At 43.0% G+C, this 26412-nt stretch overlaps 2 protein-coding genes and 1 long non-coding RNA gene across 3 annotated transcripts in view; 1 reads left to right on the forward strand and 2 right to left on the reverse strand.

The window, feature by feature from the left end:
• Nucleotides 1–26412, reverse strand: part of TMEM268 (transmembrane protein 268) — a 157570-nt gene that overhangs the window by 91834 nt on the left and 39324 nt on the right. The window lies entirely within an intron of this gene.
• TEX53 (testis expressed 53) overlaps nucleotides 1–26412 on the forward strand; it is a 37783-nt gene that overhangs the window by 3195 nt on the left and 8176 nt on the right. The window lies entirely within an intron of this gene.
• Nucleotides 8568–15803, reverse strand: LOC140847001 (uncharacterized). Its single transcript, XR_012126559.1, has 3 exons — nucleotides 10716–15803; nucleotides 9200–9253; nucleotides 8568–9029 (listed from the first exon to the last, which is right to left on the reverse strand). It is a non-coding gene; the product is annotated as an uncharacterized lncRNA (long non-coding RNA).

Below are 26412 nucleotides of genomic sequence, written 5' to 3' on the forward strand. Positions count from 1 at the left end.
CACGAGACCACTCTAAAGCAATACTGGTCATTCCAACGAATGGAATGAGGAATCCTCAGAGCTGCTTAAAAACATCCATTCCAGAAACTTACTGTCTTTCTGAGAAAAGTGGTCATGGGCAAGAAACTTAGCATCACACAGATCTGGCATTGAATCCCAGGGCTGTGGTTTAAATGGCATGTGACCAGAGCCACCTCATCCACAAACAGGGATAATAATAGTGTCTCAGAGGGTTGTTTCAAGGGTTACATGGATAAACCATGTAAGTAAAGGGCTTACTCACGGGCCTGGCACATAGTAAGCATTCATTGGATGTCAGTTTAAAAAGAACCCTCCCCCTCTTGTATCTTGGCAGCCTCCCTGTACTGTTCTGTTTGTAACTGGTTTTCCATATAATATCTCCTTTTGCCCTTTCAACAACCCAAGAAGGTCTACAGACTGGGGTTCATTGGCACCATTTTACTGTTAAGAAAACTGATTCTTGGAGAAGTAAAGTGACTTGCTCAAGATCACAATGGGAATAAAGGGAAGACTCAGGTACCTTCCAAGCCCTGCACGAAGGGCTGGTTTCACAGACCTCAGCATCCCCATACCAAGTCTCTTCCTCAGGGCAGAATTCAAGACCTCATTACGCTCAAGGGGGAGTGAATGTGACTCAGTTCCCCCATGCTCATTCCCCCACCTCCCACCTCTCCCCGCCCCCACCCCACACATCTGAACCATGGCCTGGTGCCAGGGCTGCCCAGCTGACCGCAGTCGGAGCTGCCAAAACCTGCTCCAGATGGGCAGGCCCGACTGTGGCTGGAAAGCCAGAACGTCCTACCCAACAGTTTCCAGGATCTGACGTGCATGCTGGCGGCTCACCTGCTAAGGGAAATCTCTCCACGGACTAACGTCAGCAGGTTTACAGTAAAATCATCTTCTCATAGCTTCCAGCCCCAGCCCCTGATTAGTCATGCCCTCTCCCATTTCCCTTTCAATATGGGAATAGAGGGACTGCAGAAATGAAGGAATCCACTTGCATTATTTGAGCCCCACAGGATCCTGCATGTCTAGGCTACTGGCATCCCACGTGTCTAGATCCTGAAAGTTGGGGAAACCATCAGAGACCATCTAACCCAGGGATGGGCAAACTTTTTCTGTAAAGGGCCAAATAGTAAATATGTTTGGCTTGCTGTGTCCCATCCAGTCTCTGACACATATTCTTTATTTTTTAAATCCCTTAAGACTGTAAAAACCATTCTTAGCTCATGGGGTATACACAAACAGGCCTGTCACACAATTAGGCCCCAAGGCCATGGTCTGTGGATCTCTGATTCATCCAACCTCGTCACTGCACAGATGGAAAACCTGGGGTCCAAAGAGTTTAAGTAAATTTGTCCAAAGTCACTCAATGAGGACTGTCACTCATATTCAAATCTGACTCCTGGGCCACTCGGCCTCCAGAATTAAGATACTTTAGTCTATTTCTACAAAAATCTGTTAGCCCTGGTTCTTAACCAAGATACTTGATTAATTGCATTTTCAGTGTTCAGTGGTGAAAATGCTGTATATGAATGCAGTAGAAGAAAAATGTTATTTCAGATCAAAACTACCTGTGGTTGTTTCTGCCTTCCAAAGACAGGTGAAATCATTTCTATCAGAGGGAAGATAAATCTGTGCCCTCAGGTCTGGCAGAGCTGACAGGGAAAGAGAAAGGAATAGAGTGTTTCAAAACCTTTCCCTGGTTTCTTGCACCTGTGAAAAGGCCGCAGGGTGGGGGGCCTATAGCGGCCCCAGGCCACAAGGCCTATAGTATCAGCCTAAATTGCTCTACTTAATAAAATGCAGGGGCTCAGGGAGGCCTAAGGCGGGAGGGGGGGGGCTGTTCTAATAATGGGTACATATTGGGAGTTAGAGGTGAAACAGGATGGCAGAGGGACATGACAGGTACAGACAGAATGGGAAGGTCAGGAGTGTCTGATGTTAGCATTAAGTGATTTGCATTAATAGGATCTAAGCCCCCTTCAACTCCCTCAAACCTCTACTAGAATGTGCTGCACACGAAAGCCTGTTGTGAGCATTTTTGGTGTTGTTTGAGAAATTGATGAAGAGTTGCCAGGGGAAGCCGGGTGAACTAGGTCAGTACCCACAGAGACAACTGAGGACTGGATGAACAAAGGCAGCAGAGGGAGGGTCTCAGGGAGACACGACCAGGAAAATATAAGCCTCTGCCCACCACCGCCGAATCACCCACCTGGTATCTTTTCCCCCTTCTTGCTATCAGAACCCCAGTTCTGTTTGGGGCCACAAAGTGCCCAACCCTATTCAAGATCCTCATTTGCCCAGTTTCCCTTCCAGGCAGGACAGGTATGAGACATAGTTCTCGTCAGGACGTAAGACAGGGCAGAAGTGCTGTAGGGAGTCTGGAAAGTGTTTCTTCATTGATAAAAAGAAATAAACGTGCCAGCACCATCACCTTCTTCTATTCTCCTTTCTTTGAACATATGCACTACATGTAGAATGCAGGGTCCACGTGCTGCTGTCCAGAAGAACTTCCTGCAATGATGGAAATGGACTGTACCTTCACTGACTCAACACAGTAGCTACTAGCCACTTGAAAGGCTGCTGGTATGACTGAGAAACTGAATTCTTTTTAATTTTTATTTTTATTTAACTTTAATGAATCTATATGTAAATAGCCACAGGTGGCTAGTGGCTACCTTATTGGACACTAGGGCTAGAATCATAGGATCTCTGACCCTGATTATGAACCACCTACCTCCAAACTCCCCAAATGTTTAGGTCACTGTAGATGGAGTTTTCTGGTACCTGCAGCCAAACACTTTCTGACTGATCCTACCAGGGAGAGGACTAGGCAAGCCCAGGGGCTCCCTCTGCCCAGGGGGGTAATATTCAAGACCATCAGCTCCATTTTATTTGTATTTCAAAGGACATTTAACATGGGCTAACACCAGGGGAGAGCAAATGGCGAGGAGAAGGGAGGGTGGAACAGAGTCCTCCTCTCTGTCCCTCAGATCCCCTCTTTGACCAAGGACACGAACAGCCAGGGTTGGCGGGAGCTGGCAGCCTAGGATCAAAGTGCAGTGTAGACAGAGGTGCCAAGACAGGCTTGTCCTGGCTTGGGTCCTTTCCCTGCCCCACTCACAATGGCTAGTCACGTCCTCTCTCTGAAGTTCATATCCCTTCTGTGTAAAATAGAAGATAATCAAATTCTTCCCGCCTCACTCAAGGAGTTTTTGTAGGGCCCAACTCAGAATGGGAGGAAATACCTTTTGTAAACAGGAAAGCACTAGTGAGGAAACCCTGTGAAAGATCATTCCTGGAAAGACTGGAGGCCTGAGAAAGGGCCACCACCTGGTCCGAGGGGGCAGGAGCCCCTAACACTCTGGTCAGGTTGGCTGTTCGGGCCCAGATTTCATCTTTAACTGGTAGAGACTTTCACCAGCCTTGGTAAGGGCCAGATAGGGGCGAGGAGTGGCCTGGGGATGGAGGGGCCCAATTTTCATGAACAAACACACAGCAGGCACAGCGCACCAACCCTTTGAGTGACGGTCTCAGTCAGTCCCCTGAATGGCTGCAGATCAGTACCTCAGACACACGCAACCTGAATGAGTCCTCATCCCTGCCCCATGGAGGTATTTATATCCCCCCCAGTCATGATGCGTCAAATCTGAGCACAGCTAGAAGGTTAGCAAAGCTTCTAGGGAAGCCGAGAAGTGGGGAACTAGGAAGAACGTGTTCCCTTCCAGGGTGCACAAAGAGAGAAATCCAGGGCACAGAGTATTTGTGGGAAAGAGTGGGCCAGAAAAACACCTTCTAGGCTGGAAGTATAAGGAAAAGTTTATACATCTCCACTTTGAGCTCTTTACCCACCAATAATCCAAAAATGTTACATAGGCTTGTGTTATATAGATAGATAGATATAAATATACACATATATGTATATTTATGTATATAATTAACTACATATTGTTTAAGGATAATTTCTTTAAAAGGGTGTAATCATGACTCTCATCAAAATATAAAATAAACATTTTATAAAACCCATTTTATAAAATAAAACAGGGTTTTTATTTAGCTCATTAGTTAGTGAGAGAACCAGTAAGATGTCACAGTTGGTTGAAAGAATCAAATATCCACAACCAAAAATGATGAAATGAATTTACAAATAGATGCACAACTGGCTTATTCCACAGGAGGTGTTGGTAAACCAATTATATTTCCAACGGAAAAAAAATCATTTGGGCATCTACAGACAAGAACCTTTTATATTCACACAGTCTTTCTCGGTTATCTACAACTTAGAGTTTTGAAAGAGTTCAAAGGCAATGAAGGGCACAGAGACCCCATAGAAACACCTAGTTTTCCACTGAAGGCACCCTGTGATCTTTTCCATACATTTCAAAGTCATTCTTCATCTTTCCTACGATATCCAGGTCCTAACTCTACTCTCTTATCTGCTAGATCCATGGTTGTCTGTGAGACCATCCTTTGAAATGGGGGCCAGCATTACAGGCAGTTATCCGTCCTGTTCTGGAGCTAGAGAACCAGTGTAAGCACCATGAGGCATGGAGTACAGAAGTTTTAAGCTCAAAGAGACCTAATCCCAAGGGCTTTCTTTTACAGCAGCAGAAACAGGTCCAGAGAGGTGAAGGGTTTTTCCTTAAGACACAGAGTAGGAATGACATGATACTTTGTCCTCTACAGCACATACTTTTTAAGGCAGAGGGGCTGAAAAAGGAGATGCCAAGGGGCTGTTCATACCCCCTGACCTAGGGACAGTGACCACTGGAGCCCTCCCTGCTTAGATGTGCTATTTTGCGCCCTGAGCCACATTTGCAAAACAGGGGTGGGAATTACACCTCCCTCCCTGTGCTATGCATGGTGAGATTGAAATGGGATGATTAGATAAAATGTCTCATAACAGGTGCTCCATAAAAATCATTTCCCTTCACCCTCCTGAGTTGCCCTGTGACCCCAGGGCAGTGACAGGGGTCATTTGTATAACTCCCCCAAGGGATTGCAATAAAACCTGAAGACCACAGCTTCTTGCCCAACATGAGTCATGTGATCCTTTCCGGCCCAGACTCAATTTGCTTGGAACAGACTCAGGACCACCGCATTTCCTGTGACCAGTTGGCCCATTATAACAAATTTTGAGGAAAACACACACACAAAAAAAAATCAAGTCTAAAATCACCACACCAGGAGAAGCTCGGGGCAGGGTTCAGAGGTGAGTGATAAAGATAGCTAGGCAGCAGTGGGAATAGGAGACCCAGATCCCCAGTGAATTGTACCCTCAGTACAGGGAACCCACAAACAGAGAGACTGAGTTTGTTTCCCAGCAGGGTAAAGTCAGCGTGACCTTCAAACAGCCCGCAGGGCAAGGCTGTGCGCGCATCTTCTAGGTCCTGATATGACTGAGCATCCGTCACATAACCATGTTGTGAGCAACTTGGTATCAGTTCTCTGCCACATTCTCAATTTCGGGGCATCCCTGATTTCTCTCTGCAGAAAGATTCAGAAGAGGCCCATGTTGGGGTTTTGTATTTTTTCCCAACATGCATACACCAATATGCATCAGGGTCTTCTCCTTCCTCCGGGAGGGAAAAAGCAAAAGCATCAAGTCAGACATGAAGGGACCCCCCCAAGGCTGCAGATGTAGTCCTCTGCCTTCTGCCAGGCCAACTAGAAAACCCTCTGCAGGCAGAATCCTGGCTCCAGGACTGATCAAAACATAGACCTCGGATGAAAGGACCTGCACATTTCGCTGACACTTCGGAGTTTACACATCAGTTTCTTGCCCCAATTATTTGAGAAAATTTGACCCTATTTTACCAGACAAGAAAAATGAGGTTCTGAAACCCAATGAGGTGACTGGAACACACAGCTGAGCCAGGACTAAACCCACGTCTTCCATCACAGATATCAGCTGTAGTGATGGGGAAACCGAGGTCAGAGGAGGGAAAACAACTTGTCTAAGGTCACACGGGAGGTAGCAAATGGGGCTGGTTGATGAGGATAATGAGATGAAGAATGACTTTGAAATGTATTTGTCCCTGTCAGAGAAAAGCTCTTTTTATTCTACCACCTTGCTTTTCTGCTGGGCAATGTCTCAGGATAGAAACTATTTGTGGCACCAAAAAAAGACATTTCCTTTAAGGGCATAGATGGCAACTAGCTTTCCTCTCAGATGGAATGAGTTGGCAATGGCTATGGGAGAGGGGAGGGTTGTTAAGCACCATTATCAAGAAGAAGAAAATAACTAATACAGATACAGAAACTGTTGTTTAGGTTATTCCATCCAAAACATAATCTCTAAATTCATAGATATTTTCATATCATGTAATAACAGACAAATGGATTTTTTTATATTTATATAGATTGTAAACTGATACCACTGCATCTGGTTTTTTATATCAAGTCATTTATGAACTTGGACAAAGTCTGCTCCTAAGACTAATCACTATTCAAGGGTTCAAACAAGGGCTAACAACCAGAGATATGAGAAAAAGATTCACATGTAAGAGGACAAACAAAAATATTGCAAAAGTCCACTCATTGCTGAGACGTTATGGACAATGAAGAGTTTGGAGAATTCTGTGTCTTCACTACCACTTCCCGTGTCCCTGGGAATATTTAAAAACAGAAGCTGTCAGATACCAAGCATGGGCAATGTTTGTAAAAGAGGGAAGGAAGAGTTTAAGCTTCCTTTACAACAGCAGACACTTTGTTTGAACACAATCTTTTGTGCGCCCTCACTTTACAAAATTGGTAAGAATGGAGCTGCTCTGCTTGAGGTCTGTGCAAAAGGCCAGGGCCCTTTCTGTTCAGCCTTACCCCAGTTCCCCGGGATGAAATCGACATGAATGTCAGTGTTGCCAGTGGGGAAACTGAGGTCAGAGAAGGGAAAATGATTCTACAGACTCCAAAGAGAAATCCAGGGGATATTAGGATCTCCAAAGACCCCCTCCAAATTCCATCACCCTCGTGTCTTTGAGCCAATAATCGGGAGGTGTCATTTTCATTCTGTTTGGAAGAATACAGAATGTAGATAAAGAGGCAGTTGTAAATCTCAATAGCAGAGACATACCCAGTCCTGACCACAGTCAGCAAGTGAGGTGGAGAGCATTGCTTCTCTCTAAAGAAGTTAAGAACCAGGCTGTGAGGTTTAGACTCAAGGAATCAGTGGTGAATCTCAAGATCATCTCCTGTATTAGAAGCCATCCTTCTGCCCACAGGCATTATTGTCCCACAGGAATCAAAGTGACAGATCAGGACCCCTGGGCCACACTCCCTCTAAGAGCCCCCCCATCTTGTGGCTGTCAGTGCCTGGCACTGATACCTTCAATCTCTTGCCCATTCTGAATTCATAATGAAGTAAAATTACAGACCAGGCACCAGGACAAAGAAGATACCTCTTCACTATTTCAGTGCAAGCTATGGAGGAAGGGGATAAAGGGATTGAGACAGAATAAGACTGGCCCTGGTTCTATTTAACAGATTTATGGGGTTAGGCTGAGTGTGCTCAACTGATGAGGAAATAAAACAGCTATTGCTCCACTTTCCCCTGGGGCAACATTATATAACATCATTTTCTCTCTTCTGAAAGCAGATACAGAAATACGTTTTGAATTAGGAACTAATTCATCTAGGAACTAGCAAGTTTCCACTTAAAGGGATATGAACTGTGTAGGATGGAAGGATGTGACCTCATGCAATGTACAGCAAACCAACACCAGGATCCAGTGTTCCTGGTGGCCCCCTGAGACTCATAGACGCAAGTCTCTTTCCTCTTCCAGGCCTCAGTATTCTCCATAATTTAAAGATGAGGGAAGGATCTAAAGAGGACCAAAAAGACCTATCTTAGGTCTCCAGAATTCAGCCCCACCAAAACTGGCCTGCTTTGGTACCCTTGACCTTTCCCTGAAAAACCAGCAGGATCTGCAGATGCCAAAGAATTGGATCTAATTTTGTGCGTGTTTAAGCTGAGTAAGTAAACAAAGCATCTACTTTCTGTTAAAGACTCAGGAAAATTGCCAGAGTCATTTTATTTCTACAACAGAAGGAAAGTAACGAAGTGAATTGTTCATCCTAACACCATCAAAACAAATTGAGGGTTTTTTTCCCATCTTTGAGGGAAACCTGGTTATACTTATTGCTCAATCTCTTTCATCAACTATTGTAACACTGAGAAGCATTATTAATGGTCACATTAACAGTATTTTGCTTTAATTTTCACACTAACCATTTTCTAACTTTAATTTTCACACTAGGCATCATTTTATGACTTACATAAAGAGCTAAGCATTGTTTCGAAAGTATTCGAAACAACTAGTGATATGATCTTCAATGCAGGTAACAGAAACCTAACGTCCAAATTTATGAGCACTAGGGGAATTTACATCTTCTTTAAAAAATATATTACCCGAAGTTCAAACAACCATGAAGACTGGGAGAAAATGTATTCTTTAAGACATTTTTTTTTTATTTTTGGCTTTCTCTCTTGTTGACAAGTAGTATAGTACTTAGAAATTGCCTAAGAGAAGCTCATATTTCTGGTGTTATTTTTTTTCTGACTTGGCAGAGGCAGGACTGAAACCCAGGTCCCTTGCTTCCCAGTTCAGTTCTCAGGCAACAGCACAACTGTCTTCATGTTATGAATTCGTTCTCTCTGAAAAGGCTTCTTGTCTCCAAAATAGATTCTTCCCAACCACTAGGTAAAGCTTGTGAAGCTTTTCATAATGACTCACTCAGAAGCAAAGATTCCCCAGTACAGAATCAAGTCATAATATAAACACCCCACAGCCTGGGTCTATGACAAAGCTCCAGCCCCTGTGTGTCCCGGGCAGTCCCCAGCCAAGATGGCCCCGCAGTGGCTAACCCCAGAGAGCATTAGAGACTTAGGAAACTGCCTTCTGATGCCTCCTTTCCCCTTGTAGTGGACACAGTGAATAGAACTTCCTCTCTGTCTGCCTGTTTTTTTTCCTCTTTCTGTCCATGCCTCCAACCATTCAGTCATCCATCTGAAATAGATTAGATCCATTAAGGCCCCAGTTCTCATCCCACCCTGTAACCATGCCTTTGCCCTGTAACAGTGAAGTGCTCTGCCATTCGGTCTTGGGTCCATCCCTGGCATGTGCTTTAGCCAACGGATTCTTAGCAGATGTGACACAGCAGAGGCAAGAAAAATCACCTGCTTGTTTCTGCTCATCACCTGTGACCTCTTCCACTTGCACGGTTTAGTCTGCTGGGATATGAGAACATGGGAAGCAGAGTCAAGTCCCCCCAGTTGTCCCAGTCATGGCCATCCTGGATCCCCCAATTGCTAGACAACTCCCTAGTCATGTGGCCAGGCCCAGCCAATTTCAACAGAGCTGACAAGCTGATCACCCCAGACACATGAGCAATAAATAAGCATTGTCATAAACTACTGAGGTTTTGTGGTTATTTATTGCTCAGCATTATGTAGCAATAAATAACTGATACAAGATCCAACAACATTTACCAGTATCTTTAAGTCCTTTGGTGAGTTCTGAGCTACAAAGAAAACTCAGTCACAGTCCTTCCTCATAGGGACCTCAGTCTGCTGGAAGAAACACACAGAGCACCTCTTTATCTAGGAGGATCTTACTCCATGTTCCCCCAACAGAATTTCCAAGACCTAATTTCTCTCCTCTGAACAGTAAGAAATCTGATCTGAGGGCAGAAAAAGGTAGCGGAGTATCATTAAAGGTCAGGTCCAGGTGCAACTGACAAAACAATTTTTCAAAAAAATAATAGGTGTTAAACACATATGGTTTTATTCTCTCATATAAAATCCTGGAGAGGAGCGGTTCCATGGCCGGTATAGTGTTCTGCAAAATCAGACACCCAGGACGCTCATCTGGATGTCCCACCATCCTCAACACATGGCTTCCACCTCACAGTCCAAGATAGCTGTTCAAGCTCCAGCTATCACCTCCACATTCTAGACAGTAGGATGGAAGAAGGACAAAAGAATGTTCCTAGCAGTCACAGAGTACATTACACTATTTGTTGTTGGCTAGGACATAGTCTCATAACCACCTTTACTGTGAAGAACACTGGAAAATAAGTCTTTTATCTCAGACAGTTAAATAAGTCACAATTGGAGGTTCTACTATTAAGTGGAAAGAAGAGGTTGGAAATTAGGAAACACTTAGTAGTTTCTGCTGCAAGTGCAAACAGGCTTTGGATCAAAAAGACCTAGATCCCTATCACAACTCAGTCATGGGCTCAACTTCCAACCTTGGGAGAATTCTTTCCTTCTTCAGGCCACAGTATCCCAATGTATTTAATAGGAGCAAGGGAGAGAGTTGGTCAGCAGAGTCTTTTAAGTCCATTTGGCTCTTTCCTTTCCAGGATCATAGCGTGAAGATTCTGAAGAGGTTGGCCTTCCATCAGATGCTGGTAGAGATACACCTATTTATACACCCAGGTGACAGTCTGAAAGCATTAATTGAACGAAGAGCAAAAACCCAGCAAGAAGCTATGTCAGATAAAGAGAGATCTGCCTAAGCTCTCTCACTGCTGCTTTTCAATTTACACAGAAGTGGGTGTCTTGGGAGCCTGGACTGCTCTAAGGCTGACCTTAGCTATAACCCTCAGGCACTAGCTGTGGTCAGAGAACAAAGATCTAATCACGCTGCTCAACTCCTGCCCTGGACCCAGTACAAGGAAGCTGTGTGTACCAGAAAGATCTGAGAAGAGAACAGGCAGATACTCAAATTCCAGCCAGTCAGCATTAACGTGGCCCTGTTTGGAGTAGGAAAAGACAACAAATACATTTTAATTTACCACCATCAAATTACAGAGCTCATGTGCACACTTTATAAAGGCAAGAAACCTTTGCTTAGAGTCTAATTGAGGCTTTCTACAAGTGCTATAAAGTCTTACAGTTCTGTGATGAAAGAAATGACCTTCTCTTTCATGGAGGCTCTCAAGTATCATGAGTCTTTCAAATTTTATAGAGCAAAATTATCTTCCATCTAATACAAATAAGAACATCTTCTTCCAAAATAAGCCTAGGTCTATGGCTTTGTTTATCTACTTAGAAATCATTGTTATTGAATTTCTGGCCAAAGTTATTATATTTTTATACATGAGATTCATTTAATTTACAGCTCAGAAATCCTCTTACTTTAAAATTCAAGTATTTCTCTCTCCCCTTTAGGAAAATTAGATTCAAAAGGGCACTAAAGTCCAAGGCCTGCAGAATGTGACATTGGTCACATAATTCTTGGCAGCTCTGAATTTTGTATGAAATGTTTGAAAAACAACAACAAAACAACACTAGGTATTAAGTGTTTACTCTGCACCTAGAACTTTGAGTTCAGTGTCTCAAAGAATCCTTTAAGAACCGTAAGACTTAGGTGTTACAATCCCATTTACAGACATGGACACTGAAGCAATAGAAGCCACATAACAGGCACAAGATCACACAGCTGATGCCCAGATGAGCTGGGATTTCACCCTAGGCAGTTGCTCAAGAGCAAAGCACGGACTGCAATGCCCGACACATAGTTAACATTCATAAATATCACTATTGTGCTGACTCCCCATAAAGTGAGTCCTGCTTATATTTGACCAAGGATGGTCCCAGGGATCCCTTAACCCACAGCATCCAGCTATTCCACAGAAGTCCATAAGCTCTCCTGGGGGTTTCCAGCCCCCCCGTGCCAAAGCCGGAGGATTTGTCTTATTTTGTTGGCTACTGAGAATGTTGGATTTGATTTTTTAAAGTTCCATCTGAACAGACTCAAGAAATAATTTCTTCCATATCCCTGGGGAGTGAGCACACTGTCCTGGTATCAATTATAAGGCTAAGTGAAGTGTCATCATGAAAAGGGAGAGCCTCAAACTCGTAGTCTCCAACCTCCCTTGAGGAGGAGCAGCTTCTAATTTATCTCGTTTGATTAGACAGCTGATGAAGCACACTCGGTGGTCAGACATTAGGAATGCACAGGCTGCTCTGTTACATACAGATGCATTGTCACTTCTATCGGCATTCCTTTGCCCACCAGCAGACAGAGGAAATAATAGAAAAAGAGATGTGGATACACCAGTAGATCAATTTGCTGATTTGGAACCCTTGAATTTCTCTTTCTCAACTGTTTTTTTAATGTTTTGTTCTGTAAGAATTAGTCTTCTGCCTTGTAACACACTTCCATTTCCCTATGGCTTGGCACTGTAAGAGAGTGTTATCCTATGTCCCCTCTATTTCCTTCTTTTAGGGAGTGAGGCAACAATTAACCTAGGTTCTTACTCAAATCGTTAAAGTATATTTCTGTACCACCTTCCGTGTGTATATATGGCACTGTGCTGGGATCTGTGTGTAATCTAAAGAGACACAATAAGCGGTATTGCTGTTTGGAGACCAAATGCCTGCCCATACGTCACTCAGTCAGTCGACCCCACCCCACGTGGGTCAGGTAATAGGATGGAGCTTTGTGAGCATGACAGCTCCCAAAGGGAGCACAGAGAGGTGGATGGCTACATAAAGGCAGCCTGGTGTGATATCAGAGAAGGCACAGATGCCCTTCCAAAATATACCACTCAGTGCCATGCACTGAAACACTTCATACATGCCAATTCTTCTTGCCATGGGTAAGGTGAGAATTGTAGGCCCCATTTCAGAGATGAGCAAATGAGAGTCAGAGAATGGAAGTGATCTGTCCTGAGAGGGAAAGGCAGAAGTCCAAATCCACCTTAGGGTAATCTATTGGGCCGTGGACCTACCAGATGATTTGCTGATAAGGGGGAAAGATCCTTGGAAGGAATGGGGGAAGCCTATCATTTGACTCCAGATTACATGCTACCCTAACATTGCCCGCGGCTCCTTCTTCTCTACCCACTTCCCCAATATGGGCTGGAGGAAGCACAGGATTTGGCACCAAGAGGGACTGCCCAGCAGGAGTTCCTGAGAATGATCTGCACATTGTTCAGGTGAGAGGGACTCATAAAGGGGCATGTGTCACCTCTTCAGAAGCTAAGCCTTCTCGGTTGCTGCCCAAACAGGCCTAGGATGAAGCTCTCTGGTTCTGCTCCACAGCGATGACTGTCTTTGTGAAGTTCCACTCCAGTGAAGTGATGATTCAGTAATTACTCAGAGCAACCATAGAACTTCAGAGACCTTCTCCTGGACCACAGCCTGTATAGTAATATGAGCTTCATCTCCCTGCTGCAGCCTTCGCACTTGGTGTCAGATCTGAGTAATAAGTGACATGTCAAATGACTAGTGACAGTATGTACCTTTCCTTCCTCCCCACCCCCACCAAACTCAGAACTCAGCCAATGTGACAAAATTTCAATACCAAAACCTTCACCGAGAACAGTGAAACTCTTATTCTCTCCATTTTCCCACAAGTCTCAAATTGATACTGGAAATTTTTTCTTTCTTTGTCTCCAGTGTAATTGAAAAATATGTTTTTATTTAGAAGCAATCCAAAAGTCAAGCCTATTTTTAGAATATGAAATTGCAGAGGATTTTTCCAAAAAGGTCTCAAGTATCAATTATGTAATAGCCACAAAAGGGTTTTATTTGTGACAATCACCTTGGGGTTTTGAAAGGAGGCCAGGCTTGAGATTCCTGGAAATTGAGAAACCTAAATCCTTTGAAAGAATAGCGAAATTTCCAGCTCAGAAACTATGGGCAAAGGATGAGTTTACATCCCAAAGGATGCTCTTCCACAGGCTTCATTGAAGGGAAATAAGTTTATACCATAACATTTATTATAAATGTCATAGATATGATCACCTAGTCAGTATTTCCTAAACTCCATTCACTCACCTATCACTGTAACTCTGCTATTACTATGATTTCCTTCATATTTTTTCTTTAAACCACCTCATTCTCTTACACAAAAACAAGTGCACAATCACCACCCTAAATGGAAAAGACCTACACAATAACGTGCCTAAATTCTGGCCTAGTGCTATCACCTACTGAAGACCCTGAGCGTGCAAGGCCGTTTTCTTTTTGTTGTAAAGGGGGATCAGCAACTGTTTGAGGCATTACAGAGTGGGCAGCATCTAACTAAGACCTCTCTCTTCCTTAATGTAATGAAAGAACTAAAAAGCTATGATTTCACTTCTATGCAGAATCCAATGCACAAATGAGCAAATTCAAGCAAAATAAAAGACACCAAGCTCATAGCTACAGAGAACAAACTGATGATTGTGCATCTCTTTGTATATACTAAAAACTACTGAACTGTACACTTAAAAAACATGGATTTTATGGTATATGTTACATTTTAGTAAAAGCAGTCATTTTAAAAAAAATCTGAATTTAAAAACAATTAGAAAGTTGGCACAAGGCATGAAGAGACATTTCACCAAAGAGAATGGATGGGTGACTAATAAACACAGGAAAAGATGTTCAATATCATTAGCCATTAGGGAAATGCACATTAAAATCACAATGAGATACCAGAGCATACCTATTAGAATGGTTAAAATAAAAAAAATAGTGAAAAAAACACTGAGGAAGATTCAGAAAAACAGGCTCAGTCACACATTGCTGGTGGGAACATGAAGTAGCACAGTCACTCTGGAAGTTAATTTGGCACTTTCTTTTAAAACTAAAAATGGGTTTATTGTACCATCAAGCAATTGCATTGCACTCTTGGACATTTATCCCGCAGAAGTGAAAACTAATTTTCATACAGAAACTAGTATACGAATGCTCATAGTAACTTGATTTGTAACAGCCAAGACTGGAAACCATTCAAATATTTTTCAGAGGGTGACTGGTTAAACAAACTGTGGTACATCCATACCATGGATTATGACTCAGCAATAAACGGAAGGAACTACTGATACATGTTATAACTTCGGTAAACCTCAAGGAAATTATACTGAGTGAAAAAAATAACTGAGTGTCAAAAAGATATGGACATATATTAACATGAGCAACTTTTTCCTGAACACATCTTCTCGGGCAAGGGAAACAAAAGCAAAAATGAACAAATGGAGCTACATCAAACTAAAGAGCTCTGTACAGCAAAGGACACCATCAGTAGAACAAAAAGGCATCCTACAGCATGGGAGAATATATTCATAAACGACACATCAGACAAGGGGTTAACATCCAAAATATACAAAGAACTCACATGCCTCTACACCCAAAAAGCAAATAACCCAATTAAAAAATGGACAGAGGATCTGAACAGGCTCTTCTCCAAACAAGAAATACAAATGGCCAACAGGCACATGAAAAGATGCTCCACATTGCTAATCATCAGAGAAATGCAAATTAAAACCACAATGTGATATCACCTCACACCATTTAGGATGGCCACCATCCAAAAGACAAGGAACAATAAATGCTGGTGAGAAGGCGGAGAGAGGGGAACCCTCCCACACTGTTGCTAGGAATGTAAATTAGTTCAACCATTGTGGAAAGCAATATGGAGGTTCCTCAAAAAACTCAAAATAGAAATACCATTTGACCCAGGAATTCCACTCCTAGGAATTCACCCAAAGAAAACAAGATCCCAGATTCAAAAAGACATATGCACCCCTATGTTTATCACAGCATTATTTACAATAGCCAAGACATGGAAGCGACCTAAGTGTCCATTCAATAGATGAATGGATAAAGAAGAAGTGGTACATATACACATGGAATATTATTCAGCCATAACAAGAAAACAAATCCTACCATTTGCAACAACATGAATGGAGCTAGAGGGTATTATGTTCAGTGAAATAAGCCAGGAGGAGAAAAACAAGTACCAAATGATTTTACTCATTTGTGGAGTATAACAACAAAGCAAAAGTGAAGGAACAAAACTGCAGCAGAATCACAGAACCCAAGAAGGGACTAGCAGTTACCAAAGGGAAAGGGGATGGGGAGGGTGGGTGGGAAAGGAGGGAGAAGGTGATTGAGGAGCATTATGATTACCACACATAATGTAGAGGGGGCATGGGGAAGGCAGTATAGCACAGAGAAGACATGTAGTGACTCTATAGCATCTTACTATGCTGATGGACAGTGACTGTAATGGGGTGGGTGGGGGGGACTTGATAAGAGGAGTAAATGTAGTAACCACAATGTTGCTCATGTGAAACCTTCATAAGATTGTATATCAATGATACCTTAATTTAAAAAAAGGATACAGACATACTATGTTTCTATTCATGTAACATTCATGAAACAATTAGAGAAAATTAGGCCAGATTAGTGGTTTCCAGGGGTTAGAGATGGTGGGGAGATGGGGTGGGTGTAACTATAAGAGGATGACGATGATGATGGTGATGGTGAGGATGATGATGATGGTGGTGAGGATGATGATGGTGATGATGGTGATGGTGAGGATGGTGAGGATGATAAGGATGATGATGATGATGGTGATGGTGAGGATGATGATGATGATGGTGAGGATGATGATGGTGGTGGGGATGATGATGGTAAGGATGGTGATGATAGTAATATGATGGTGGTAGTGATGATGGTGAGGATGATGATGATAAGGATGATGACAATGATGGTGGTGGGGATGGTGATGGTAAGGATGGTGATGATGGTGATGATGGTGGAAGTGATGATGATGGTGATGATGTTGATGATGATGATGATAAAGATAATGACAATGATGGTGGTGAGGATGATGATGGTGATGATGGTGAGGACGGGAAGAAGAATATTTATTGAATGCTTCTTCTCCAGCAGGCACTGTACTGACAGCATTCCATGGCTGGTCTAATTTATCCCCCATATCAACTCTATTACCTTTTAAATCATCCTATTCTAAAGATAAGGAAGCTGAAGATCAGAGGGGTTAATGGCCATGGCCAAGGCCACACAACAAGTTATGTGGGCAGGCTTCTCATTCAGGCAGTCTGACCCTAGAGCCCAAATGCTGTGAAATCACCAAATTCAAAACCCACCCACTCATCGCAGGCCAGTGCCTTCGTTCATGATACTATTCTCTTCCTGGACCAGGAACTTATACAGGAGCCTGCTGGCTAGTCTCACACCCCAAAGTCAAGGTGAAGGAGGCAAGCATATCACAGATCCGTGAATGGTAAACCACCCCAGATGAAAACAATCCCCCAGTTTCCCCGTGCAAAGATTTTTTTTTTTAAGTATTTTGGGCCAATTTGAATAGATAAATGTTTAGTGCTATTGGTGAAATAACCCAGTTCTATTCACAAAAATTCAGTATGATGTGTGTTTATTTAGTGTACTACATAAAATACATCAGTTTGGAAATATTTCTAGCCTCACTCTCCCATTTTCTGAAACAATTTCATTCAAATGCCTCACACATCTTTAACATCAGTGTCTTCACAGCTTTCATCTAACACAGGTTTCCAGAGTGTATTATCTTCATTTCTAAGTCATTTGAAAAACAATGCTTTTGAATCCATATATAATGCTTTCCTTGAAAAGCTAAAAGGACCCACTCATAGAGCATCAAGACAATTTAGGGTTTTTTAATTTGCTCTGTAGGTCAGTGGTTCTCAGCACTGGCTGCAAATTAAAATCGTATTTTATTATAAACTTCAAAGTTGCTAAGAAACTAAATCTTAACTGTTTTTAACACACAAAAAAAGAAATGACAATCATGTGATGTGATAAAGGTGTTCACTGACATTACTGTAGTAATCATACAATATACAAATGTATCAAAGCAACACAGTGCACACCTCAAACTTATACAATGTTATAGGTCAATTATATCTCCATTCTAAAGGAGGGGTGAGAAAAATCAGCTGGGTAGCTTTGAAATGCCCAGAAATAGTGATTTTACTGGGCTCTGAGGGTGGCATTTTCTAAGTTCCTCCCACAACTGCAAGTGCAACCTGAGCTGAGAACCACTGCTTCAGTGTATAATTAGATATTTCTACAGTGTAATTTAGTAGTTCTCAGTCTTGATTACATGGAAAAATCACCTGAAAGGCTTGATAAAAATACTGATGCCCAGGCTCCACTCCTGGCTCCCTGCAAAGATTCTGCTTTATCTGGAGTTTGGCCTCAGAACATTTTTATGTTGCAAAAACACCTCAGATGAATCTCATTTGCAGCCAGAGTTGAGACCCCTTCAATACCACTGAAGAATATTGCTTTTCAAGTGAGGCTTAAAAGACTGTTTTACCTGCCATCAAATACTTATGATGGCAGGGTCACATCCCCCTCCAATGACTAAAATCCCTACCCACACACTGACCATCCCCACCAATGACTTTCAGAACCGCTGAATTTCTTTGTTTTCTTTGTATCAGGTGTCTGTAAGCATCCAAAGACAGCACCCACAGAGAACATTCTAACCTAAATTGGCTTCCTCCAGATAGTAGTTGCTGCCTGTCCTAAATAAAGGAATGGAAAAGGTGCCCCATAAGGTGACAGACTTGGTGAGAAATCAAATGTAAAGTGACCCCCGTTTTTTCAGAAATATAGACTGGGAAGATGTCACTTTATTTTTACACTTTTGTTATTAACAATAACCGTTACTTGAATGCCTATTACACTTCGGCACCATGTTAAATGTTTGCCTACCAGATCTTACTTCATCATAAATGCATACATAGGACATGTTTTTGCAGAGGAAGAAACTGAGAAGCGAAGTCCATTTGCCCAAGGGGGTGTATACAGACAGGCTATGGACCCAGGTCTTCTGAGTCCAGTGCTGTACTGCCCCCTTCTGGCCAGTCGTCCTCAAGATGCTTTCACAAGAGGCACCAGGCCTCAGTAGACAGTATGGCATCACGGACAGAGGGAGAGACCACTGGAGAGAGCGACTTGCTTTGACCAATGGAAACTTAGCAGATAGGACCCCAGACACCCGTAGGGGCTTAGAAATGCATTTGAGTGGGGCTTGATTGCTGTCTCCCACCTCTAGGACCCCCCATGAGAAGGACATGCCCCAGCTGGCCTATTCCCAGAGGAAGGCACACATGAGGCAGAACCACCCAAGCCAGCCCGATGGGCATGGTGGACAGCATGGCATCATGCAGAGGGAAGGACCACGGGAGAGAGCGCCAGCAGACCTCCTCCCTCCTCCCTCCTTGCCTTGGTGGCCCAGTGAAACCCCTGTCCCCAGCATCTCGTCCTTTTCTTTGGTTCCTGCTTCCTCCTAGAGGACGGCACTGGTAGTGCAGGAAACACTGCACCCCACCCAGGCCCCTCAGCATCAACTCCACATTTCCATCAGCTTCAGCATATAGGTTTTTTGAGCCTTGCAAGGTGCCAGGCAGCCATGCTATGCACTTTCCATCATTATTCAATCCTCTCAGGCGCCGTCTAGAGTAGATATTATTATGGCCATCCCCATTTTACAGATAATCAACACTGAGGTTCAGGAAAATATGCAATTCTCCTGAATTTCATAGTAATATATAGTAAATCATTAAGATTTATACCCCAAAGAATGTGCTGGTAGAGACTCCAAGAAGGAACTAGTGGTTACCAAAGGGGAGGAGTGTGGGAGGGCTGGTGGGGAGGGAGGGAGAAGGGGACTGAGGGGTATTATGTTTAGTACACATGGTGTGGGGGGATCACGGGGAGACAGTGTAGCACAGAGAAGGCACATAGTGAATCAGTGGCATCTTACTACACTGATGGACAGTGACTGCATTGGGGTAAGGGTGGGGACTTGATAATATGGGTAAATGTAGTAACCACATTGTTTTTTCATGTGAAACCTTCATAAGAGTGCATATCAATAATACCTTAATAAACAAGGAAGGAAGGAGGAAGGGAGGGAGGGAGAAAAGAGAGAGAAAGTATGTATGTATGTATGTATGTGTGTGTGTGTGTGTATTTATGCATGCATGTATGTGCTGGAAACTGCTACGCTGCCACCCGAGGAGCCTTTCCATTTCTGATGAGGGTTCAAAAGTTCAAAATTCTTTGCTACCAACACTTAGAGGGGCAAGTGGTTCTACTCCCCTTTTTTCTCATGAAACTGTGGGGTGGAAAGATAAGGAAAACAGCACTACCTGCAGACAAGCCTGTATTTAAATCCCTGCTGCCCTGCACCCAGGATGATCTCCCAGATACTTGCATATATGCAAGCTGCTTTGGAGGAGGAGCCCACCTTTCACAACGTGCAACAGAAACTGAATGTATCTCTGGTTAACAAGGGAGAACCATGCCTGTATGACAGGCTCTGAGCAAAGCCAGTGGCTGACGTGCAATGGCTCAGGGAGGTGCTGAGTGTGAGGCCAGGTGATATTTCAGAGGATGCTTAGGAATGGTGGACCATCAGCTGTGAACGTGTAACTACTGCCACGTGTCTCTTACTTTCAGAAGAATGGTCACCAAGGCCAAGTTTCACTAATAGATTAAATGAGTTTAGAAGAGATTACCTATAGGCATGGCTGCAGAGCAGTCAGCTGGTCTTCACATAGGAGCGGGGGAACTTCTTTTATTCTTAGGCCCCCCCTTCCCAACCTCCCTCACCCAAAGCTGCAGGAGAGACCCTCAGAATTGTCCAGATCTTCACCACTTCTGTCAGCTTTCCTTGAAGGCCCACTTCCCTTTTGCCTCTTACAGACATCTGATGTTCAGTTTGAGCATCAGCCAGCCTGATGTCTTCTTATTTTTGTCTTTGAGTCACCTGTAGAACTGTATGTTGGGCCCAGGACTGCATAAGTAAAAGTACTCTGTACTCTCTGGACAACAGCCTCCATGACTGTGAGGCAAGCAGTGATAATTACAAGTATTTTAAGGAGGATCCGGAGGACACACCAGAATCGTGACCTATGATTTCCCAGGCATGACCAATAAAATAAATTTCAAATGATTGCCCAGGTCTACTTTTGACAGCCAGGTTGCCTTTTCTATGGGGTTAGATTTAAGTTAACCTCCTCTGTGGTATTAATCCAGGTACCAAATGAGTTACTAGCAATTGTGGTTGGTTAAAATAAAATCCAAAGGCATCCTGTTACCCAAAATTATTTGAACTTAAGGATTGTCACTTGGCCGGTGGCACCCCAGGGTGGGAGCTGTATTTATTCACTGTGTCAGCCAAGGTGAGGGAAAATGGGCACCTGGAGTTGTGCAGCACCCACAGAGGGCTCAGTTTTCTCCAAAATCTGCTGCTCCTATTGGTATCAGTAGTCTCCAGGAAGGTTTCACTCCTTCCAAGCCTGTGTGAGAAGATTCAGCCCCCTGTGGGTGTTTGGGAGGTCATGCACTGGGAATGGGCCATGTATCCATCACACAGAACCACCCAGTCTTAGTCCTACTTGGCACTGAAGAGTCTGATTTCCACACAAGAAACAAATCATGTCAGTGCTGTTGTCCATCTTTACTTATTGGCAATTCTCCTTGGGAGTTGAGAGAGAGGATAAGAAAGTGTTGAGCGCTGAGGTCTCCTCAGAGTGGCCTTACCAGACAGATTTGGACAGCTGTCCTTCTGTCATTATGAAACACGAGCACCTCCAATCGTCTTGTTGTTTACAGTAAATACAAGTGTCTTTATCCACAGGCTTCCACATCCTTTAATAACAGACTTTTGGTCCCTGTTTTCATTTCAGGAGCCATTTGTTTCACCCAAGAGGCCAAAAGGTTATCTGGATTTCTAGCTAATTGTTTAGGGCTCTTTGGAGATGATCAGGAGATCTAAGTTGACATTTCCCATTCCAATTTATTTCAGTCCCTTATGTCAGGTCTGAGCCCTTGGCAAAAAGAGAAGAAAAGGCTTCCTTTACTTGAGCTGTTGGTCTACCCTACAGGTTCCTTGAAAGTATCCTGAAGTCCATTCAACTGGATTTTGTTTGCCATTTTGAATCTTTGCCCAAGCTCTCCTTAAGAGAAAGGCTTTTGAAAGAGTTGTTCAACTCTTTCAAAATATGGTGTGTTTTCTATTTTTCTTACCGTGTCAAGTCCACTTTTTTGAATTATGTGTAGATGGTTTATTTAAATCTTCTGGTCTCCTCATCCTGCCACTTTTAACCATTTTTCCCCATTTTTGAAGGTCAACAATTAAATGAACTAATTGGTATAAATGTGACAGTCCAGGGCAATAAGTAACAGAATAATTAACAGGTTCCTGAATTATACAGCAGCTTTCTGTCTTTCTGAAATTTGGCATCGTTTAAAATTTTTGCCCTTGAGTCAACTCTTACCCAGGGTTTATTCAACCTGCTGACCCATTTTCTGGTTTAGCAGTTTTAAGAAGATACCGTGCAATGTTGATTGTTCTTTTCTAGAGAATTGCCCCATGAAGAAAGGTATTCGCAATAGAAAGAGTGTCAGTGGGTGGTAAAGATAAAGCTGGGTGGGGAGAGAAAAGGAGATGCAAAGAAAGTAGGTTTCAGAAGGTTTGAGTAGGAGTAAGATCTTTCTCTTTTTTTTTCCTGAGGCCAGAGTATACCAATCAAAGAAGCTCTCTACTGAATGGTTGGGGTTTTTGCCTTCCCTCTTTTCTAGAGCCCCTCTTATTTTTGACATAATGGCTATTGTAATTCTAAGACACCCAGTGAAAATTTTCCACCTATTAAGATAAGCACATGAGAGTACATATAATGAGAGTATATACATGAAGCAGGAGTTTTTCCAGGAAGAGGCATCAACTTTAACGTAGACAAGACCATGACAAACAGGAAGAATATACTACAGGCAGTCCGAAATTTGTACTTAATGCGTGGTGTCTTGAATTCCTTGGCCAAGGAGAGCCAGACAGACTCCACATGATCAATGGCCTGGAAATCACTGACTTCAGAATATAGACTGAATAAAATAACCTCCTTTCATTGATTTAAGGAGACAGAACATGTGCTCAGGAAGGTTTGGAGGGACCCAAGGCAATGTTTTGGCAATGACCTTCATACAAATTGATCACCAGTCTAACAGACCTCCAACCATTAGTTCTCAGGGATGACTTGTGGTGGAAGCTTGCCAGACCTCTGTTTCTATCTATTCCTTCCTTCTATATTCAACATATAAGAGACAGTCTAGAACAAAGCAAAACCCCACAAGGCAAAGAGTTTATCTAAGTAGATGACAAACATTGAACCTAAAGCAAGCAGCAGAATATGCACGCTAACAGCAAGCATAGTTGCTAAACGGTGCCTCTCCAAAACAAAAAAAAAAATCCAATTGCTTTATATAAATGTCTACTGTTTAGAAATCCTAAGAAAATAAAATGAATTCATTAAGAGTTACATGAAAATACTCCAGCACTCACATCATGTTGAAAACTCATTTGGGAGGAAATCCAAAAGACTATTGGAGAGGAGGGCCAAATGGACCCAGTGAGTAAGTACCCTTCGTGGTCCAAGGATCCCGCACAATGGGGACACCTGTATGTGTCTAGTGTATAGTCCACTGGCTGTGTCTAGCCACAATACATAAATTGCGCTATATTGAAGAGCTTATGTGCAGGAAATTAAAGATTTCATATTATTAAGAGGTCAACGGTAAAAGAAATAGGGAGATCACTTAGGAGGCCATTGCCTTAATTCAGTCAAGAGATGATGGTGGCTGGGACCAGGATAAAGCAGTAGAGAAAGTGAGAAGCAAGTGCCGAAGGGCGAGGCCATGCACATCATGAAGGGGGTCTTGCCTCAGGAAGGGGATTGAGAACAGCAAGCATCCAGAGACAAAGAAAGGAGTTTGGGACTAAGACAAGGCTTTCTAATTCTGGATCCTCAGAACGGGAAAGATGCTTGAAGAGCTCATCTCGCCTAATTTCCCCTTACTACTGAGCCTGAGACACAGAGACGAACTTGGACTTGCCCAAAGCCCACAGCAAGTTAGTGTGCTTCATGACCGCGCTCTCAGGGACCTGGACCAGCGGGAGTAATTCGGAGCCGAGAAGCCACAAGAAGAGAAGGGAAGGGGAGGGAGACGGAACGATCATTGACTGGGCATTTAGTGTGTACCTAGCCCCACAGGGGTCATTTTCCATATATTTAACCCTTTACTTCTGCAAAGCAGGCACTTCATTCCCATTTCTGCACAATAAAAGTGAGGTGCAAAGAAGATTAAGGAATCTACCCAAGAATATACACCTAGAAAAGGGGTAGAACTCAGATCTATCTAAAAACTGACCATGTTTATGTGCATTTCTGGGGTTTTACTGTATTGGGATCTGATGTGGAGTATGAACCCAGGTAAAGGACTGGGATTTTTTAGTCACAGTCTTATGTTTATTTAGGCAACAGCTCTGCCCAGGGAACTGGACCCTGAATTCAAGATCAGCTGATTCAACGAGGCCCCCCAACAAGCAAAGCTGGCAGAGTAGAGACTTCTATTCCTTTCTATGGGTAAGAAAATTTGGTGAAGAATAGGAAAAATAGTCTTGAGAGGGCAACCAAAGCAGAAGGGCCTGGACCTGCTGGCCGTGGGGAGCTACAGAAGACCTGGGAGAGGAGAGAGTTATTATACCTGGGAACAGGTTGGCCCCATACAGCCACCATCACAGAAACTTCCAAAGGACAACTGGAATTCAAGTCCCAGAATACGTGGCATTCCTTTACCTCCCACAACAGTCCACCAAAGCCTGGCCTCGAAGATATTCTGCTCATGCTGCAGAGACTGCAAAGACCCCCAGGCCATGGGTGACTCCAAGAATCCCAGTCAAACCCAAGAGCATCAGCCATCGACTGGCAGTAGGTACCAGATGACAACACCCTGCCCGGCCTCTCCAGACCTCATTGAGCTCATGCCCCCTCTGCTGAGATACATTCAGATTTCCTTCAGCTTTTGAGTAATAATTCCAACCTAAAACGAGGCAAGGATTTGATGGCTAAGTACCCAAATCAATACATAATGGAGCTTAAAGCCTTGCTACTTAAAGTGTGATCAGTGGGCCAGCAATATCTACAATCACCTGAGAGCTTGTTAGGCATGCACTTTCAGATCCCACTCCAGACCCACTGAATCAGAACCTGCATTTTATCATCCCCCAGGTAAATCTGAATGTACATTCTAATTTGAGAAGCACCTACCTAAAGACTCTAAAGATAGTGGTTAAGATCTTTTGGGGCTGTGGTTAGTTGAAATCAGCTCTGCCCTGAATTGGGCAAGTCACTTAACATGTCACTCTGAGCTTCAGTGTCCTTACCTATAAAACAGGCATATTCATAATGTATTATTTTTCAGGACCATTGGGGAGATTAAATAAGGTAAGATACATAAGCACCTAGCACAGGGCCTGGTACAAAGTAGGCACTCAACAAATGTCAACAAATGGAAACTATATATGGGTATTAGTTAGAATAGAATAGGCTCTGCAGTTGAAACAAATGAGCCTTGAAATCTCAATAGTTTACTAAATGAAACTGTATTTCCTGCTCAAGCAAAGTCTAGTGCATACCAGCCATCCCTTTTTCATCTTTAGACAGGGTATCTGTACCCGTGGCTCCCAAGTCTGCCCTGTCAAGGTAAGAGAGAAACAGAAAGTACCCTGGCCTTCAGTTTGTGATCACATCCTTCTTGATGACCAAGGACACAAAATCATAGTGGAGAAGACTGAGGGTCAAAGTGAGCAATTTCAAACAGAAAAACAAAACTGAAGCATTACTGCCAAGATCAGACAAAGCCAGGAGGACAGGCAGCAGTGGGGCAGCAGGCACTGGTCGGCGGGTGGGAAGGCAGGGAGGCTGGTCAGGCATCTGGCACAGTCCCATTAAGAGATGGGGACGGTTTAATGGCAGGGAAAATATTTTCATGGCATTTCTGCCAGAAATCTATAGTGAGGGTCTTGAAAATACTCCCCCTGGAAATAATGTCACAGTATAAGCCAAGAGCCTTCAAAATGTCAGTCCCTTTTTGCAAGATAATAATAGTGATAATTACTGAGCCCCTTTTACATATAAGGCTCTGTCTAGGTACTAGGGCCCTAGGTGTGATCAGATAAATCCCCTACTGTTTCAGAGCTTACGCACTAGGGAAGTGATATTATTTAATCCCTGCCATGACTCTAAGAAGCAGACATGATTATCCAAAATGGATGTAACACTTTGCAGGGCTGAAAACAGGCAGAGAGAAGTGAAGCAATTTGCTATACAACTAGTAAAGAAGAGAGCTTCTGCTCTACTACAGAACACAGCTCAGCCTGTTCACAAAATCCCATGTTATACTTCTAAGAATTTAGAAGTAAATAAAAATAAGACCTTATATACACCAATGATCTTCATAACAATCTTTATAGCAGTGAAATTTCAAGTCCAAACACCCAACAATAGAACACTGGTTAAATAAATCTTGAATTAACCACAAAATAGAGTATTACACAACTATTATTTCTTAAAATGTAGTAACATGAGAAAAATATTTGTGATATAATGTATAAGGTAAAAGTAAAATGCATACATAATATATAGGATGTGATGGACTATGTAAAGGCGTGCATGGAAAAGACTGGAACTCTGATAATATCTGAGGGGAGGAGGTGTCGAAGGCATTTTTTTTCCTACTACTTATTCTTC

Source organism: Manis javanica, chromosome 2 (genome assembly GCF_040802235.1).
Source record: "Manis javanica isolate MJ-LG chromosome 2, MJ_LKY, whole genome shotgun sequence".
NCBI lineage: Eukaryota > Metazoa > Chordata > Mammalia > Pholidota > Manidae > Manis > Manis javanica.